At 42.0% G+C, this 19913-nt stretch overlaps 1 protein-coding gene across 4 annotated transcripts in view; it reads right to left on the bottom strand.

Annotated features, from left to right (window-relative positions):
* The window catches only part of APBA1 (amyloid beta precursor protein binding family A member 1), an 89423-nt gene extending 78852 nt beyond the window's left edge, over positions 1-10571 (bottom strand). For 3 of the 4 annotated variants that reach the window (XM_038170558.2, XM_038170560.2, XM_038170561.2), the window contains exon 1: positions 9911-10041. The gene's annotated coding sequence lies outside the window, so the exon portion shown is untranslated. Of the gene's footprint in view, positions 1-9910; positions 10042-10202 lie in introns of those variants that run through there. The other variant, XM_038170559.2, reaches the window with a different exon arrangement.
* Between the last annotated feature and the right edge of the window lie 9342 nt (positions 10572-19913).

The following is a 19913-nucleotide window of genomic DNA, read 5'->3' as shown; positions in this document are numbered from 1 at the left end:
GGAGCACCGAAGCCAGCAGAAGAGCAGCCAGGCGGTGCCGAGTCGTTACCGTGAGGAGACAAAGATCTACTCAGGCACCGGGCCACTGGCTCCGAACTGAGGGCTGTGGCACAGCTCCGGGCACAACAAGGGAGCACCTGCCAATTTCTAAGCTCTCAGGTCTTCCCATCAGCCCAGTCCGTGGTTCTCCCGCAGTTTCCAAGAGATAAAGTTATTTTTGTTATGAAGTAGACGTTTCTAGATGAAATGCAGACCCGGAGACAGGAGCCCACTTGGTTATTCCCATGCGTCCTCCACAGCCACTCCCTCTGATCATGAACCCTCTGAGGTAAAACCCGCTATCCCATCACCTCTTGCTTGGGGAATGTGCCACACACACCGGGCACTTGTGAACAGGGCTCCATTTAGGGGAAGATTTAGCCTCCTCAGGACAAAAAGGAACAAGTGGACATAACAACGATGTAACTTAAAAGCCAGAGTCTGATGGGAGGGACGAGAAAAAAAAAAAGAAGAGGATTAAAAATCCTCACCACATACAACCCAAACACATTTAAAATACACGGTACCCACAGCAAAACAACAACAGATACACATTTAATTCTACATCTGGCATATGTGAGATTACCTTCCAGACTTTGTCACAAGCATGCGACACGTGGAGATGAACCAGAAGGATGACAATGCTATTAGCTCTTGCCAGGAGAAATTCAATTTTCACATACTTCACTTTGGAAAAGGAAAAAAAAAAAAGTAACTACCACAGCAGAAGGTTTCCTCTCAGGTATCTGGGGCTGAGACTGAAAGAATGATGATCATAAAGATAATTCTAGAAATGCAAACAGAAGCACTGCTACCACCCTGAATCCCCAGATGCAAAAACTTGCAACAATACCACTGACATCTCATAAAAAGCAGGCTGAAATCAGTGTTTTTTTCACTCCATTTTTGCTCCTGGCACTCAAATGCTTCCTCACAAGTGACAGTGTCAAAAACTTCATCAGTTCTCTGGGTCCGTGCCTGGTAAGATATGAACACCTACAAGAACAGATCTGGGAGTAATTAAAAGAGAATTCAGAAACCACTGCCTGTGGGGAAAGCAATACCTTCAGCCGCTCTTCAGCAACAGAAGAAGATGACAAAACTTCACAGGTTTTAGTCTCTCCTCAGCAAAAATGGGTTCCAGATTTCCATCCTCAACCATTAATGTGCAATCCATCCTTTTTCCCTTTTGACGGGGCTTCAGATGGCAGACTTACTTTTTTACAATAAAATCATGGTGGAGATCTTTAGGGGAATTTTCCCTCTCAGTAAAAGAAAGTTCATACTTCATAAATCTTGTTCTTAAAGGGCTGAGGTCATGGGATCTTAGGCTGACTTCAAAGGATTCAGTTAATAAACAAGAGCAAAAGAATGAACAGGCTTCAGAAATAATGTAAGTCTGAATATATAAAATTCAAGTAAAATAGCAGGTCCCTTTTATACTGTATGCCAAGTCCTCATTATGTATTTAGCACTGGCAAACGTCACAGCAAATATGAGATAACTCAACTCACTGACATGCTGTGTCATCAAAACACACCAGATGGATGTTGCACTTACACAAAGTCACTTCCCTTCCTCGTTCCTCCCCTCCAAACAGAATGTAATTTTTAAAGAGCAATGACAGGTGCCAACACTGAAAATCCTGTGCTGATAATTACTTACTTACCTGAGCATAATCACTACTCCAATTACTTCAGTCAAAACTAATGGTAAATTCTGGTGTTGGTCCCGAAACCATTTACAAAGCTGTACTGCTGCAGTATTTGCAAGGCTTTGGAAAGGCTTAGTTTTACCCCAGCAAAGACAGAATCACACACAACTGAAAGTTTCAGAGAAGTTTGATTTTTTCTAAATAATCTCTTCCCTGCCACCAACCTAACACACACTTCCCTCGGACTGACTGAACAGGTGGCTACTGGTACTTCTCCGCACTTTCAGCATCCCAATTTCTCCTCCTACAGAAAAAATAAAATTAACTAGACTCCTCCCTTCCCCATGTTCTTTCTCTTATCCTCATGCTGCTCTACTTTCCACCTCACCTTTAAGATACTGCCTCAAGACAGACCACACTGTCTGACCCCGCTTCCAAGACACAACATGTGTCTCCCTGTGGCACATTTGGGGACACCAGCAAGTGGCCTCCACACTGGCTTCTAGTGAAACTGCAGCCATAAATCTCAGTTTTATATTCATCCTCTTCTCTACAAGCAGAGTCCCCATCCTAAAACCCATTAGTGTTTCAAGCAAGTCTTCCAAACTGTTCAAACTACGTATGAATAATGACAATTACAGTGTACTACTTCATACTGACTTGGAAATCCAATGACATATTTACAAATGTCTTTTCTTTCTGCGATTGTCCCTCACAGATACCAGGTAAAGACCAATGATATCCACACAAAGGCTTTGCAGGTTTTGTTGGATCCTTACTCAGAACCATTAGAACTGTGAGTTTTATCTGGATCATCAGATATGCCCACTGCTCAGCACCCTAACACAGCCTAAAACCCAACACAGAAAAGCTGTGGCTTGTCTGCTCCTATGCCTTAATAACAGTGCTAGGTATGCAGAAGGCCATAGCGCAGCAGGACTCGTGTTAAGCATCTGAGAGAGGTAAAGTCTTCAACAAGTGGGATAAATAAAGTGACAGCTTACATGCATCTAGTTGGAAGAGGCCAATCTTTCAGGGGTGTCTGTCTGATTTTTTAAATACTCTAACCCTTAATAACAGTGACAGAGTATTATTTTAAAAAGAGTAACTTTTTTTTCGTGTATTGCCATTATTTCTTTGCTATTCATGTGACTACTAAACCTTCAGACTGACTTTGAAGGTATCTTAACAAAAAATATCTTCATCTTCCTTGTAACACAAAAAAAAATCTGAATTACCCAGTGCAACCCTCAATTCTTCTTTCCTTGTAATTTAGCCCCCTGATTTCAGGTGTAACACACCTTCAAAATAAAACAAAACAGAAAACCACCAAGCCACAAAACCAGCACAAATCCTTAAGTGTTTTGAATGTCTAGTGGTCCCCAAATAACTTTTTCTACAATGTCATGGCTCTTGGGCAGGAAGCTGAAAAAGTCTTCCTTTTTCAAGTGTTTTTTTCTTACTAAAAAAGGGAAGTCTTACTTTAATAGTGTTTGTGCTATTAGGTAACCTGGAGGGTACCTATTGAATGCTTATAAACCTGCACCATGAAGACTGTGGAGACTGATGTTTAAAAAATGACAATTAAGAGACAAATATGCAGATCGCTGACGATCAAAATTGAGTTTGACCTGCTTGGGTTTCAACCTAGTTACATGCCGCAAAAAAATATCTATATACATGTATATAATCTTTGTGCCTTTACCTCAGAAGTCATTATCTTCATAGTTAGAGATGCTGAAGAAAAACTATGTTCAACAGAACACAAGTCTGCATACAAAAAATGCCAGATCCCAAAACTGCCTGTGTTCCACACAGAAATACACTCTCCACTGGAATTTTAATTTCTGAGAAATCACCAAAAGGTAACATTTTTGAAGTAAAGAACCTATTACTTATTTGAAAATTTACTATACTAACTGCATAAAAGCTATGGTTTTGCTTTTATTATATAGTTTTCATTCAACTGTAATTCCACGTTGCCATTCAGTTCAAAATTCTTGTATGGACTACCAGGGGATAATTCATCCTACCAGTGGCTATGCTGATCTCATCTAAGAAACATTTTGGAATTTGCTGGTAAAGGACAACTAACGACTAGATCCCTGGGGGCTTCATAACCAATGCACCAGAGGACACGAGGTGATGTTCCATGCTACTGGGGTAAACCACAGAGTAACCTCACACGTTTATGAGACTTTTTGATCTAATGTAAGCAGTGATACATGCAGCCAATATACATCACAATATTTTTTTAATTATCCTGCTTTGTAGCTCACTTATTTAGATTTCCATGAGACATAAATTTTATATTCAAGATACTGAGATAGGTCAATGGCTGCGAACCATTGACCAGAAATAATGAGATCAGCATCTAACTAGAAATAATAGTTCTTTTTAATAAAGTAGTTGGAAGTGTATCCAGAACATGTTTTGATGAATTGTACACCAAACTGTTAAATGTGTGTAACTGCTGAAACACAGATGTGTTTTCTGTAGCCTTAATTACATCTAAATTTACGTTCAGAACCAGCTTGGCCTAACTTGAAATTCAGTCATTCAGTCTTTATAGTTTTCTTAAATGAAGAAATAAAAAGACATCCGAGCGTGCATTAAGCTAATTAACAGAGTGTACCCTCCTGGTGAATAAAGAGAGAAGAGTGGACTCACGTGTCAACTTCACCTACAAGTGAAACTGCTGATGCCAAAACCATCACAGCCCAATGGGTGCCGCACTCGAAATGCAGCGGGAGAAAACTGCATGGCTCCTGCAAGACTTTGAAACAGGGCTGAATCGATCAGACTAATTGTCATCAGCAAGAAGGCTGAACTCTAGGAAGTCCAGGTGTTAACATTCAGGCAGAAACATGAGTGCTAAGGGCAGAGCAGCCCCCTCCAGCGATGCCCAGGTCACTGCTAGGAGCAGAGCAGCTCCGTTACCTCTCCCGCTGCCCTCGCCATGGGAGCGCGTTCCTGCAGGAAGAAGCTTTCAAGGACTTTGGGATTTGCTCATTGTTATGTTGTTATGAAATAAAATTAAGCATGCCAAAATCTGAATGATGTCATGGCAATCCAGTAAGTGGATTACATTAATCATTTATCAGCAAGGCCAGATAATTCTTGAGCGAGAGCAGAACCCTGAGCTCACCCCTATTTATCACTCCCAGACAAAAGGCACTACAGCTGAGGATATCAAAAATACAAATAAAGCACATGGAAAGGGTATTTAAAATGCCCACTGAAATGTACCGAAGTTACAGAGCTCCGGACTGGCTTCACATAACATCTTTTATTTAACATAGAACATTTGCATTTCTGTCAGGTCACCACAAAATTATTAGGGGAGATTTTCTTCATCAGCTAAAAGGTAACCGCACAACATGCAATCAGGAGGAAAGCTGCTTAGTAAATCTTTAGTTTTTTAAAAACGGCGATCAAATTGTGAAACTGCTGCAACATAATTTGACACAAAAACAATTTCTGTATTTCTGGGGGTTGATTTTCTCTCTTTTTTATTGTCTTAAAAATCCAATAAAAAAAAAAAAAAAAAAAAAAAGCAGACAACTGCCAGGTCACTGGTTAAGATCATACAGCTGTGTTTCAGGCTGGATGGAGTGACCACGGTACAAGGGACCTGCCCAGCAGAACCGTGCGCACAGCATCGCTTTTTGGAGACCCCCGAGAAGCGGTACCTCGGTTTCGTAATTTGGGAGGCGAGGGAGCCAAGCCGGGTATATGCATCGCATGCACAACTTCTGCCTCAGTCACCCAGTTTTGAGCAGGGTGTAGATCAGATGGCGTTCGGGGATCCTTTCCAACTTAAATTATTCCTGGGATCATAAAAGAGCTGGTGTGAGAAAGCTGTTAAGAGAAAATAAAAACCCCACAGCTCCCCACGCACGTCCCGCAGAACGGGCCAACTTGCCCCTCCAGGAACAGAGGCAGCAACTGCCCTCCCAAAACTCTGGATTTAAAGCCTGTTACCTAAAACCTTGTTTTTATATCAGCCTAGGGAAGACCTAGAACAAGAACTTCTAACCTCCACTTCCTCCTGTACCAGTGTCCGGATGTTTTTTTATATATTACTGTCAGTTTGTTCTTGGAAAATACATTTCTCATTTATATTTATTTGGTCTAAGATCTATATTTAAGACTACAGAAGCACCCAAACATGATCAAAATCCCATCAGAATATGCATTATACAAATGCACAGTAACAGTAAAACTATCATCAAGAATTGCAGCTCTCATATCAGAATGAATTAAACAAAAAATGGTAAATAAAACCTAAGCATGTTAGAAAGCAAAACCACGTTCATGTATGCTTTCAATTTTCAATTATGTCCTGATTTTTTTTTCTTCTGCCTCATTTAAAAACACTTTATATTACCCAGTCCCTAAATTCCTGCTCACCCCAATATCCACTGCTCTGTGAGCAAAATGTTTTTTGTTGGAACAAAAGTTCTGAACGACCACCAAAAGCGAACAATCAGAAACCTTCTCTCCTACGTGCAAAAATGAAAATAACTGCAAAGAAAGAAAATGATTTATCCAGATCAATTCAGGGTACTCAAACTTCATCTCCTAGGTATCAACCCAGCACCGCTATCACATATACATAAAAGTGGTTCTTCCCCTTGCATACATCACTAGCATGGAAAAAAATAAAGTAACAGTGAGTGAATTTAGGGTAATTGCTCAGTTAATCTTGGTATCAGATGACCAAGTCCATGGCTCTGCTGCCCTGATGTTTTCCTGATCTGTGCTCACCTTTTACAATCGAAAGTTTAAATACCAAAATCAGCACGGATGCTCTTGATGCTTAAAAAGCGTGGACACAGAGGTTCAGAAAAGTTTAGTAAGTCGGTAAAAGAAACTACCATTAAAGGGATTCTGCCAAACATTCCAGGGACGTGCTCTAATCTGTCACATTTGCCAACAGATTTCTGATGATGTCCCTCACTCCTAACTGTCAAATACTCTTTATGTGTATGATAAGGTGGTCTTCTTAAACTTACAGAGCTTAATTTTTATTGAATTCCTCATAAAAAATATATATATAATTGCTGGCTTTTGAGCAAGATTTCATAGACATGTGCCCTTCCCCCCTACTGTCATATATTCTTGGATTATCTGTTTCATCTAAAAAGAATTTAGAACATCCCTTTTCTTTTTTTAATGATTCTGAACTCATTGTCTAAATTTCCCAGATCATCTCGTCCTTTTGCTGGATGACAGGAAAAACAGAAGCTCCTACTACAGCCTACCTCACCTAGACTTTTTATTGCTTTACATACTTGTAATCCATTTCTTTCACTAGTTTCTTTTATGATGTACAAAACCTCACTGCTTATTAACAAACGATTCTTTATACAGTCTTGTTAGACAGAAAATTCTTCCAGTAACGGCTGAAATTAGCCTGAACAAAGCATAGGAAGCAGCCTGTAGCATACAGTACATAGGACATGACTACGTAGACATAGTCCTGTGAAGACAAAATGGACATAACAGAGCAGCACCCCACTTTCCCAATGGCATCTCCCTACCGTCTCCTTGGAAATTTGACTCCTATTTCCTCCGATGTCCTGATATTGCCCTGATGCCAGGACGGACCCTCTCCAACAGAAAGGGTCTGGTCTTACCCTACAGCACTGCGGTGCCCTGAACTAAGTCCTCTGCCACCTACAGCATTTCACTTCCTATATGTATAGGAAGCGTTGTTCAGAATTAGGACAGGTACCACTTTACACTCGCAGATGTGAAAGCAGCAAAAAAAAATGTTTCCATAGGCCCCTTCAGTAAAACAACAAACATACAGCTTTTTTTTTTTTTTTTTTTTTTAGAAAAACAGTGTCATGCAGTGGAAACAGAAAAATACTATCACAGTGCTCTGAGCAGCTGGCTTATCAAACCAGTCAATACGATGAAGCAAAACCAATCAATCTGTTTTTCAGAAACCTTTAACCCTATGCAGTATGTATTACACATAATCTATTAGAAATAATGAGCAGAGGGCCGCCTGCTAGACCTCTCATTAAGTAGGAATCTTCATCTTCTGTAAAATGAGAAAAACATATCTAAAAATGCATTACCAGAACATCGATGATTGACTTAAACCGCCAGTAATAGGATATTGTTCAAAGTTAAGCCTCAATTAATCAAGCTGCATAGCCTATGGACAATGTGAATTAAACTATCTGAACCACCTCTATTTCTTTTTCGTTTTTAGTGGAAAAGGTCTGATTCTTCTAATTCATAACTTAGCGTAAACCCAGAACGGCTACAATCAACAGCCATCAAATTGTGTGCTGAGGGAAAAAATTATGAACCTAATCTTGAAGTGTCTAGGCAAACAGACACACATTGAATGTTTGAGCTCTTAGTTTGATTTTCCTTTATTTTGTTTACTTGATGACTCCAAAGTTTATTGGTATTTTTTTTTAAGTGATCATTAGCTGTGGATACTAACCCTGAACTTACTTTGAAGATGCAGTAAAACCCCCAAACCAACCTAGGGTGTACCTGCCCGGGTAGATTTACTACTCCATTTTCCTGATTTTGTTTGCCATAAACACTACTGCACACTGAGACACCCTCAAGCCAAACAACTAAAACACTGCAAATGACTACCCTTATTGACCTATGAAAAACACAAAGAAAGAAGCTTAAGAAGAGCTTCCTTCCAGTTCTTCACACCTACTTGTCTTTCATGCAGCTGCAGATTCACAGAAATTGTTTATAAAAAGTGAAAGTTACCTGTGTTTTAATGATGGACATAATTCTCACACTGCAGGTTTTTTAAGCTTAAGAATGCAAACATCGTATACGGCTGTGGCTTAAAACGATATTGGAGAAGTCAGAATCCAGCTCCTTGCTCAGTTAAAGTCCATCTGCATCTGATCGCTTGCTTCTGATCGGTGTTGTTTATAAGAGAAATCAAACATTAGCCTCAAAATTAGCAGTCCCTGATCCGAAAGCACTACGGATCCTTGATAACTGCATACAGCAAAGAGAATATTCAGGCTTATTTCCAAAAACCCACACCCGCTCTCCCTGCCCCACATGCACAAAGGTACACCGGACGATACCAAGATCTCCACCCTGGCATCTGTCACGCCACCACATCCAGCATCGCGGAGCACCTTCGGAAGCATTACTTCCTATTGTGTGAACGCATGCAGACAGCCTTTAACATATATAAAAAAAAAAAAAAAAAGGGAATGCATTTTTAGTGTTGCCCAGAGGTACAGAACCACTAGCTTACCACGAAGGGATGCTTGAGAGGATGGGTATTCATATACTGATGTATATATTATTAAGCCAAGGAATTGTGAACATTACTTCATCTGAAGGAGCCGGGCAGAGTTACACTGGGTAGATCTGGTGGCTCTCCCCGACACACCGAAGCACCTGCAGGCACCAACCCACCTCCCCAGCATCCTCACATCTCGCAAGCCCAGGGCCCGTCTGCGAGCATCGAGAGGCCGGCCTGCCGGGAGGCAGCCCCGCAGCACCATTTGCCTTGCAAGCCAGGCTCTCCCTCACTGTTTGAGCAGAGACTCACAATTTCCCTGCACAAATCTGCGCAGAGGCACGGCCACCAGCTCCTCTCCCCCCGCACACACATAACCCCAGCGCTGCTCTCCCTCCCCTCCCCGCCGCCCAAGCACAGACGCACCTCGATTTTTTTAAATTTTTTTTTTGGTCATTTTTTGTCTTCTTTTTTTTTTTTTTTCTCTCCCTTCACCCCACCGGGATGTAACACCTGGACACACACACACACACACACAGACACACACACACACACTCTCTCTTTGTCACCGCCGGCTGGCTCCAAGGCAGGTGCCGCCGCCTGCCCTGCCGACAGTACCCCCCCCCCCCCAAAAAAAAAAATCTATACATATCTATACAAATATATAGATAAAATAAATAAATAAACGGAGATGCTGCGGTTTCTGCAGCCCAGGCCACCCCCCCAGCCCCGCGGGGAGGCGGATTTCTGTGTCCCCCCCCCCATCCCCGGTGCAGCACCGCCGGTCCCCGTGCCCTGCCCAGCCCTGCCCTGCCCTGCCCTGCCCCAGCCTCCCCCTCCTGCGGCCGGGCCCCACCGGGCACCGGCAGCCGGTGAAAGCCGAGGCCGCTCCGTGGGGCTCCCCCCGTCCCCGAGCTGCACCCCCGGAGCGCTGCTCCCCTTCCCTCCCCGCCGCCGCCCCGCACCTCTCCTCCCGCCGCCGCCGCCGCCGCCGCCTCCGGAGCCGCCACCATCTTCCCCCGGCCGCCGCCAGCACCGCCCGGCCCGGCCCGGCCCGGCCCGGCCCCTCCCGCTGCCCGGCTCCGCACCGCCCTCCGCGTCAGAGCGCCCGCCGCCGCCCCCGGCCGGGCCGCCATGACGGGACGGGGCCGGGGATGGGGCTGGGGCCGGGGGGGAGGCGGCTGAGGGGCCGGAGATGGCGGCCCCCTGGTGCCCAGTCCCTGGGTGTCGTCGCCCCGCGGGCACGGCTGGCGGTACCTGCGGCTCGTCCCTCCGCAGGAGTTGTGCTGTCCGCTCCGTGCAGCTGTGGTGGCCGGTCTGCCTCCGTGCTGCTCCCCAAAATCCTCACGGGAGCGGCTGGGCTGCCGTGGTGCTCAAAGCAAGGTGCCCCCGGTGATCAGTGCACCGACCGAAGGGGCGCGCAGCTTTGGCTGCAGCCGCACTGATACCTAATCAAAGTTGTCCATTAAAAAAAAGGAGGGGAGACATCTTTAGGTGCCTAGCCACTAACGCAGAATTAGAGTGGTTCCGTCCTAAATCGGTGCATTTTGGTAGCACTGCCAATTTGCCTCTTCCCCGAGAATGCGATGAGCAGCTGTGATGTGCTGAGGCGCACCCCGGTGCAGGCTGCCTTTAGTAGCTGCAGCACATACGTGGTGTCATAGTCACTGTCACAGTCACCGTGATAGCGTGGCGTTACTTTGGGATGTAGTCCCCTCCACCGCCTTCCAAAAACGTGCCCCAAAGAAACTCGCAGGCTCTCGGTAGTAGCATGGGGCCTGTGGCGCACATCAGCCACTCGGCAGGCACAACTCTGCTTCCACGTCCTAGTCAAAACGCTGCAGTACTCCACCAGTGTGAACTTTGAAGAGGAGAGTAGGAAAATATATCATATCATTAAAGAAATAAAAAAGTGTGACTTCTGCTGTTTAGACAACTGCTACCCTTTCCTCTATTTTTATCACATTGCAACACTTACTCTTTTTTTTTTTTTTTCTCCATTGCTAATAGTTTTTATTTATCGTTGTCCTTTCTCATCCTGGAGACATCTTCCAGCCTGATAACTTTTGAAGTAAAAATAAAACCCGGAGGAGATCTCTGCACCTTCTTTTCTGCGGCCCTGGTATATGGCCCTGCTTGAGGCCCCAGGTGTCAATGCAGCAGGTTCAGAATGTGCATGAGAGACATCCAGAGCTGTTCGTTCCTGAATGGTTGCATTAGGTAAAACACTTTAGTTATGATTGACTTCCTTCTTTCTGTCCTCCATCCCGAAATAATCAAGCAGTTAAGACCTGAATATGCCCTACCCTCCTTTAAGAGGGAGATTTGGCTGGCTGAGCTCTAGGGGTCCCTCCCAACCTATCTTATTCTGCTAAAGTCTTACAGTTTTAAAAGACTAATAATAGCAGTCTTCATGATTGCTAAATTATGTCCGAGAAGTATGCAGTATTATAAATCCATTTTTCTCCCAGAGCTCCATTTTTTCCCCATTTGTTTCACCGCTCATCGTGACGGGTCTTCTAGGGCACAAGTTACTCGTGCACCTGAAGAGATGCTACTGTTAACACAACAGCATTAGTGTGCTAGCATTAAGCACGGACTGTCTAGCTTGTACATGTTATTGGTTGGATAATTATTTATGTCAATATTTTTCTCCTTCAATTTTTACAATTTAAATGCTGGAAATTATGGTCTGTTTATTTTAGAAATTAAGCCTTACTTTAGGCAACACAGTTTTGCTCTTGCTCTTTTTGAAAATGTAGAAACACTTCTAAAGCTTTGTAAAACCACACTTAGATGTAATTAATCTCCTGGGCAAGTGTAAAATGCCCTTTTAAAACCGACCAGGTCACATTTAAATGTAGTAAGTAAAACCTAGCCAAAACACCGGTGTTGCAAGTTCCATGAAAAACCTGCAAAATTTATTAAATGAGGTAAGTCTAAGGGTGGATGTGTACAATTTGCTAGACATTAAATTGTAACGTTTTAAGTGACAGTTTCCTAAGTCATTGTGGTGATCTGTAAAAAATGCAATCAACCAGATTCTCAAATATTCAGACACTTCAGTTATAAAAACAGTGCTATTAACACTGAACTGATTTTTCATTGTATATGCTCCCCCCTTCCCCCAGTATTTCAATTTATAGACAAGCATTTACATCATTCCATGTATCAATGGCTTTTGAGGCTCATTCGGCATAAGCCACTGCGTGGGAGTGCCAGTAAAGCATCTCTTTCACAGGGAAGAGCCTGGTCTGGATTTCACACAGACATCTAATTAACTGGGCCTGGATATTTCAAACGGGAAGAAATTGTGTTGAGGTCTTTTTTTTTTTTTTTTTTTTTTTCAGAAAAAAAACCACCCTTCTGTAAAGTACATTAATTGGATTCAGCATGTCTACATTCCACCTCTATGCATATATCCATTAGCCTACATAAAAACCTTGGCAGTAGCAGCTCAGACGTTTTTTTTACTACCTTGCTGTACTAATCTAGTCAGCCTGAATGTATTTTCAGGATCTAGAAATTGCAATGATCTTAGGTTCAGCCTTCGGCCAAAGGCAAAATAGCTCTCCCAGACTGAAAAGACCAGTGTAAGCTTGACATGGTTTTAAGGTCAGATAGCTCAAGATCCACTAGGGACAGAAATGAGTGCTTTTTGCTGTCTGAAAGCTTGGAATTACAGCTTTTATATGTCAAAAAACATTAAGCTCTGTCTAGTGTTTGTGAAGTATCTGCTGCTAGAAAGCACGGACTGATTCAGAGGTGCTTCCTGATGTTAAGGGAGGTGCCATTCAGAACTGGAAATGTTTCCAAATTCTGGTGCTGGACCAATGAGTGCATTTTAATTTTTCTTTTGTTGTTGTTTGTTTGTTTTTCTGAAATGAGAAATGTTCAATGTAACTTCTTTTCCTTTGCACTATCCTGGCCCAGTTAATGAGAACACAGTTTTATCAATAAAGTCTCCTACACATCCTATCCTCTTGCTTACTTTGGTCTAAAATAGGTACGTCAGAAATGCAGAGTCACAGCTAGTTTCCAAGGACGGGAGTCACCAGTACCATCATTTATTCTGATTTCCTGTAAAACACATGGATAAATTTTCACCCTGTTTTGTCTCTACCAAGTCTGCCACTAATCTACACTAAAAATACTTAGGTTCCTTGGGAATTTTTGTTCATAAGTTAGTTTATCGTGTCAGGGAATGATAACACATTCAAGTCATCCTGACACCGGACAGATAACCTCTTCATTGATCAGGATTAAATATCTCTTGAATCCTCTCCGTCCTATTTCAAGTGTTAGACTTTGCTCCCAAAAAGTTGACTTAAAATTCCTACAAAGCTTATTTTCTGATGATGCCTGTCATTCCAGTGGGGCAAGCATCCCAGATACTGCAACAGAAGAGTGCACTTCTCTTGGGTTGCAATTATCGTAGCCTGCCTACCTGTAGGAACAGGTTGTCCCTTTCCTAATATTTCAACAATCTGAGGGAACAATATAGCACTAGCTATGCTTTGAAGCATTTATTTTGCCTGAGGGAGTACATACATAAATATTTCATTAATTTAAATTATAAAGAATGCAGCATCATCTAATGAAGAGGCCTTTAAATAGACAGATGGCAAGGAGAAAACTCTTCAGGGTATAATAGAAGAAAACATCTGTGCCCTCTGGAACACTAGGCAATAGACCTCATAACAGAATAAATGCCCCCCTGCCCCGCAAATCTGAAAACCTGAGATAGAATAAAATTAAAAATCATCACTAATCAGTCATATGGGTAATATCACATATGGTAGTATTTGGGGAATTCAGCAGCAACACATTGAAGTAGGCAGTTTTGTAAGTATGGAGAAATGTTAAAGGGCTGTGATCTACTTGAAGGTCACCCTCAACTTACTATCCCTTTTTTCTTTTTTTTTTTTTTTTTGACACCATGTAGAGAATTTTGCTTCAACTCTTCCCCTTCACTAGTGAACCAATTACTATTCCTGCAGTTTGGACTGGTTTTTCTGAGACATGGACATAGATAAAGCAACCAAGTTGGTGATGGTTCTTTACATAGAACTGCTGAATAAAGCCATAGTGTGTGTTTTTCCAAAAGGCTGTAACAGTTTAAAGGCAGTTTGAGAAAACACCTTGTGTCTTATAGCTTATGTTATACATTCCAACCATGACATAAACACTCTAGAACATTTAATGACTACAGTGATGGAAAATAAAACATATTTTTTCATGTGTAACAGTCAGAAGAACTATGTGTGCAATGAGTACAAAACATTTATTTATAATCATATTGAAGAATTTATCTACATTAAATACCTTTTTTGTTTGTTAGTTTTGTTTTGTTTTGTTTCGTATTTTGGCTGCTTTTTCTCAGAGCAGCCTTGAACAGAATGGGATATTTACTGAAGCCCATGAATTCAGAGATGGTTATATTGCACTTGGCACACCCAGATGAGGTTTTTCATATTTGTTCCCACTGGCATACAAGGGAATCTCTAACGAAACCTACAGATCAGGAACCTCACAGAAGGAGCAGAAAGATTAAATTAAGAATGGCAGCTGCCCTGGTATTTTTAACCTCAGAGGTCTTTAGCAGGTTAGAATAGCCAGCACTTGGAAGTGGTGGGTAAGGGAGCATAGGGAGCCTGGAGAAGACTGAACCTTTGCTCCTCCTCAGCTACCTCCATCTGCAGGACTTCTATGACATGAGCAATTTCCGTCTGAATATCATTTGTGTTGATCTTATTAGCAAGGACATTTCAATGCATTTAATGCAAATTAGCAAGGACATTTCATTTGTAATTCTCTGACTTCCCATTTTCTAGGCCTTTCCTTCCAGACCTTCAGATGCCCCAAAAAGACCTTACTCCCCCGAGCAATCTCCTCCAGCATGCTGCCCAAGTGAACCCAATAGCTCCGCTGCAGCTTTCATGTGGTAATTTACCTGCTTATGAGATCCTCATAGCAGGTGGGGCAATTCAACACTACCTTGCTCTTCGCTGCCTAAGACCTATCAGCAGATGGAGTTGGGCATTGCTAGTCACCCAAATGAGTTTCTCAAACAGCGACTCTGCGGAGTCCCAGCCTGTGGCTCATACTCACTTATCCAGCAGGAAAAACAAACAAGCAAACAAACAAAACAGTCAGAGGAGGCATTCTAGGCTACGTGTCTTCTGGCAGCATGATGTTGCCAATAGCTTCACCTCTGTTTCATCTTTCCATCAGCAAGCTGTTGCTGAGGCGTCTCCAGGAAAGGGCACAAAGGGAGTTTAAAGCCTCATTCAGAGAATGCAGCAGCACTGTTGGGTTTGCAAGGCTGAAGGAAGCAGAGGATTTGGCAGGGTCAGTGCCTGTTCCATCTGTTGGTGGAGTACTCAAAATGCCTTGCCAAGGACGCTTGCAGGTAGTGCAGAGAGTAGGAGTGTTTGTTTTGCAGACTGCAAAAGGAAAAAAAGAAAGTATAATTCATCTGAACACCGGAGTTTTTTTTCTATATTGTAATTTTTTGTCACCTCAGCAACAAGCCCAAAGGCTCCATCTCTTCTGGGCCTTTTCCTGGAGCTGGGTACTGCCAGCATGGAAGGGCTGATGCCGTAGAAACCAGCCACTGCAGGTTAAAAAAAAAAAAAAAAAAAAAAAAAAAAGGTAGAAAAAAGCAAAAAAAGCAGTTTACATATAATAGCTCCAGTTTTTTTTTTTTTTTTTTAAATCCGTAGCCTCCTGCCTACAACTCCAGGTTTTACACTAATGACTTGGCACTTGCATCCTTTACAGTGGTTTTGTCCTTTCATTTCAGCAAGTGGAAAGATCCTCAGTGGAGGCACTCGCACCAGAGGAGCCAAGCAGAGACAGCAAAAAGAGATATTCCCAGTAGAGGATCACTGGGGTGTCTAAATCCCTTCCAGCAGTAATCTATTGGATCCAAGAGGGCTTCCAGGATGTGTTGCAAGGCTTATTTTCTCAAGATGAAGTTTTTGTCAGTTATCAGGTGTGATCTTTAGCTGTTTCTTCTTTGAGCACATAACTATGACAGCATTAGCTATGTCATATAAAAATGCATTGTGCTATACTACACGTGCTGTTGGATTACTTGGTTCTTTGCAATTGTTTAAGCCACACTGCCTACAGGACTCGAAATGTTCCTTTAAACACTGTTTGAAACAGAAGTGCCAGTGAAATCGTGAAATCCTTTTTTTTTTGTGTGTGTGTGTGTGTGTGTTTTGTTTTGTTTTTGCTTTTGCTTTTTAAAGTGGCCACTAATTTTAATGGATCCCTTTTCAATTGTCACTTGTGATAACTTGAGATACCTGGGTCTCGCAGACTGAAGAAATGTAATGCAAATCTGAGGGAGTTGGTGTCTCACTTGATACTAAGTGATACATGAAGTAAAACAAAACCCCATCCCAGTATAACTTATCTGGAGTCAACGAAGAAGTCATCCAGATGGAGGCCTGCATTTGAACTGCAGGAATGAAAAAGCCAACAGTTTTTACAGAAATATGAAGCAGTTGAGGTATGCAAGAGTTATGCAGAACCAACACAAGAGAAGCTGCCATAAAAGTCAGGGATATATCTGATTTTAATAATGCATACAGCTGGATAATAAAGTCTTGAGGAGAAATGAAATAGTTTTCCTATGAAAACACAGAAGGAACAGGCTAAATGAAAATCAGTGGCCTGTCTAGTCATGTGTTTACGTTAATATCTGCATTCATTCAAATTATAAGAGCACTTTATAATGTATCAGAAGTCTGCTATAACATGTTCTGTTAAGATGGTATCAAAGTACAGAGATAAATCAGTCTCTAAATGTTGAACGTGTTACTCTGTATGCTGAAAACAGAATATCATCGTTACCAAAGAAAATTAGCTCACAGAAGGCAGTCAGAGGAGGCCTGCTTATTTAAAATAAGTTCAGATGTCTATTATATTTTGCTTAGAAAGATCCTTTTAACATATGTAAAAAAAAAAAAAAAAAAAAAAAAAAAAAAAAGGCTGTATTTTACAGGAAAATAGAGAAACCTGCAAAATACTGAATTAAAGCACTAAACAATACTTATCAAAGTCACGTTCATTTCAGTATGAAATAAATAGATTGTAAACTTCCTCAGGAATAGACGCCACCACAGTAATGTTCGTTATCGAATCACTAACTATTAAGTGCCGGACCTCTGACTATTAACAGCTGAAAGATAGAAGAGCTTTATTTCTTTTTTTCTTCATTACTTTTGGTTGCTAGTAATCTGCTTTAATATCACTGACAAGATCTTTCAGAATACCTGACTTTTCAGAATGAGAATCAGGTGCTAAACACAAAAGCACAGGAGAAATCCTGTTCTCCCTGTGCCGATTCATCAAAATGCAAACAAAAAACCTCACCCCTGTTTTGTGCCAGAGAGCACTGCTTACCACATTTAGCTACCACATGCCGCATTCAAGCAGTTTTCTTTTTTGCCTGAGTGGGGACATAGTCCTACAGTCCTTGTTACTGCTATTGCACCTTTGGCACTACAGAAAAGAGAAAAAAGAAACAAAACAAAACATAACCATTCACTGGTGCAGAAAATAACAAAGGGCATAGGAAAATATCTTGTAGACTAGTTGTCACACAGGAAGATGTAAAGAAGGCTCTACTTCTGCCATCTGCCTCTGTGTCAATCAGTCTTTTAATGCCACTCTGATCCTATGGAAGACCTGAAGGCAGGTTTTCTCATTGACACTGCCAGACTCCCATAAACACTCAGCATAAAATACCTTATAGTGCTCACAAATGGACAGACCAAGCTGGAAATCTGACAAGGAATTCCTTTGGCTCCTCTCACTGCTTAACTAGAGTGGTTATGCAGGTTTCTCACACTGCATGATGGCTCTCTTCTTTGGGGTAGTGAGACTCTTACATTTTGTGTGACACAGAAAACCTTTCGATTGGTTTCTCCTCCTGCCCTCCTTTCCCCTCCAGTTTAAAGGGAAAATAAACTGGTACCTCTGCTCCCCTCACAGAAACTATTAAGGAGAGGGATGGAGATAGGCAATTTCCTTTCTCTCTCCTTTTTGACAGGACTCACCCACAGCAGTTCCAGTGTTACTTCCCACCAGCTCCCTCCCACAGGTGAGCTGCCTGTTTCCCCATGTACAGGTAAGTTTGCAGTGATTAATATTGCTACTACAGATAGCAAAGAACTGATGTCCCACATCTCCCTCCCCCCTTTCATTTTGTTTTTCCTAAATACCACTCAGTGCAGGGATGGCTTTGATATGCAGGGCAGTAGTTAGCATTTTAAATATGGATCTCCTATTTGATAACCATGTACCATCCACTTCATTAATGCAATTATGTTTTCTTTCTTCTTCTTAAAAACAACACAAAACAAAAAGAACAAAAAACACCACCACCACCACAACAAAAACAGTTACATAAGACTTGGGCTATTATAACTGACTGATGACTGAGAAAACCCAAATTTTTAAGACAGAAAGGGAATTAAACTATTTATATTTCGTGTCGTTTAGTTTCCATCCCCGCTCAACCCCCCAAGAAACTACTTCTGATGACACCCACTGTCCTCACTGATTTCTCAATGAGAACAGTAGTTGCAGTATCTCTGTAAGATGGTGCAATCACAGATGGATCAGCTGGAAGCATTTTTAATTTCTGCATTCATTCAAGTCAAGAACTGCTAAACTGCTGGGACAGGAGAAATTATGAAATCTATCCATCATGAAGGCTTTTTGAAAGCGTTTGCATTTCCAGTCAAACTGAAAAGATTTTGGAGTAAAAACAATAAAGCTGTTGTGGGATACAATAAGCTACAATGAAGTAAGATTTTCATCTTCTCCGAAAACATTCAAACTTGTTTGTGCAAGGGTATGTGGAGAGAGAAAACTTCTGCTCCCTTAACTTGTCAAGCACCTTTTTGAAACAAAACGGAAGAGTAGAAAGGGAAGCCATAATCAAGAAGAAAAAGGTAGAAAAAAATAGGAAAAAAAAAAGGGGGGAAAATGGACAAAAGGGAGAAAATTTGTGTGGCCAAGGCTCTGTTAGAGTTGTAGCTGGCCAGTACTGTGGATGACAATACAGAGAGCTCTTTTAAATATGGTAACAGCAAAAGGAGAACCAAAGAGATAACACTGGTCCATTACTTGATGAGGATTGTAACCTCACAAATAGGGACGTAGACAAAGCACAGACATTTAATGCCTTCTTCACCTCAGAACACCAATGATGGGCCCTGGAACCCCCAGAGCCCCAAGTTGGAGGATCACACCTGTGTTAATGATACACTTCCAGCCAACCCCAACTTGTTTGGGATTTGCTGCTCCACACGGATGCATATAGCTCTGTGGGACCCAAAGGGATTCATCCCAGGGTACACAGAAGATGGCAGATGTCATTGTGAGACCTCTCTTAATTATTTTTTTAATAGTCTTGGGAATCTGGAGAGGCCCCAGTCCACGGGAAGTTTGCAAACATTGCGCTAAATTTTGAGAAATGCAAGGAAGAAGACCCTGGTAAATACTGACCTATCAGACACACTTCAGTGCCTGGTAAAACAATGGAGATTATTCCGGGAGTTACAGAAAAACACTTCAAAGACAATACAATCATTGTAGTGCAGTAAACCCAACATGGGCTTATGAGGGGAAAGTCCTGTTTAATTAACGCAATTTCCTTGTATGACAAGGTTACCCACCTAGTTGAGCACGGGAAGTCACGAAATGTAGTCTTTTGGATTTCAGCAAAGATTTCAGTCCTGTTTCTCACAATAGGATTCAGGACTAAATGTCTAGCATACAACGAGACAAGAAGGTAGTAAGATGGGTGAACAACTGGCCAACGAGTTGGGCTGAAAGGGTTGTAGTGCATAGGGCTACATCAGGCTGTCTGACAGGCACTAGTAGGGTTCCCCAGGGCTCCATTCTGGGGCCAGTTCTCTTCAGTGTTTTCATAAATGATTAGCA

Source organism: Anas platyrhynchos, chromosome Z (assembly GCF_047663525.1).
Source record: "Anas platyrhynchos isolate ZD024472 breed Pekin duck chromosome Z, IASCAAS_PekinDuck_T2T, whole genome shotgun sequence".
Classification (NCBI taxonomy): Eukaryota; Metazoa; Chordata; class Aves; order Anseriformes; family Anatidae; genus Anas; species Anas platyrhynchos.
This window is presented reverse-complemented; position numbering and strand designations above follow the sequence as displayed.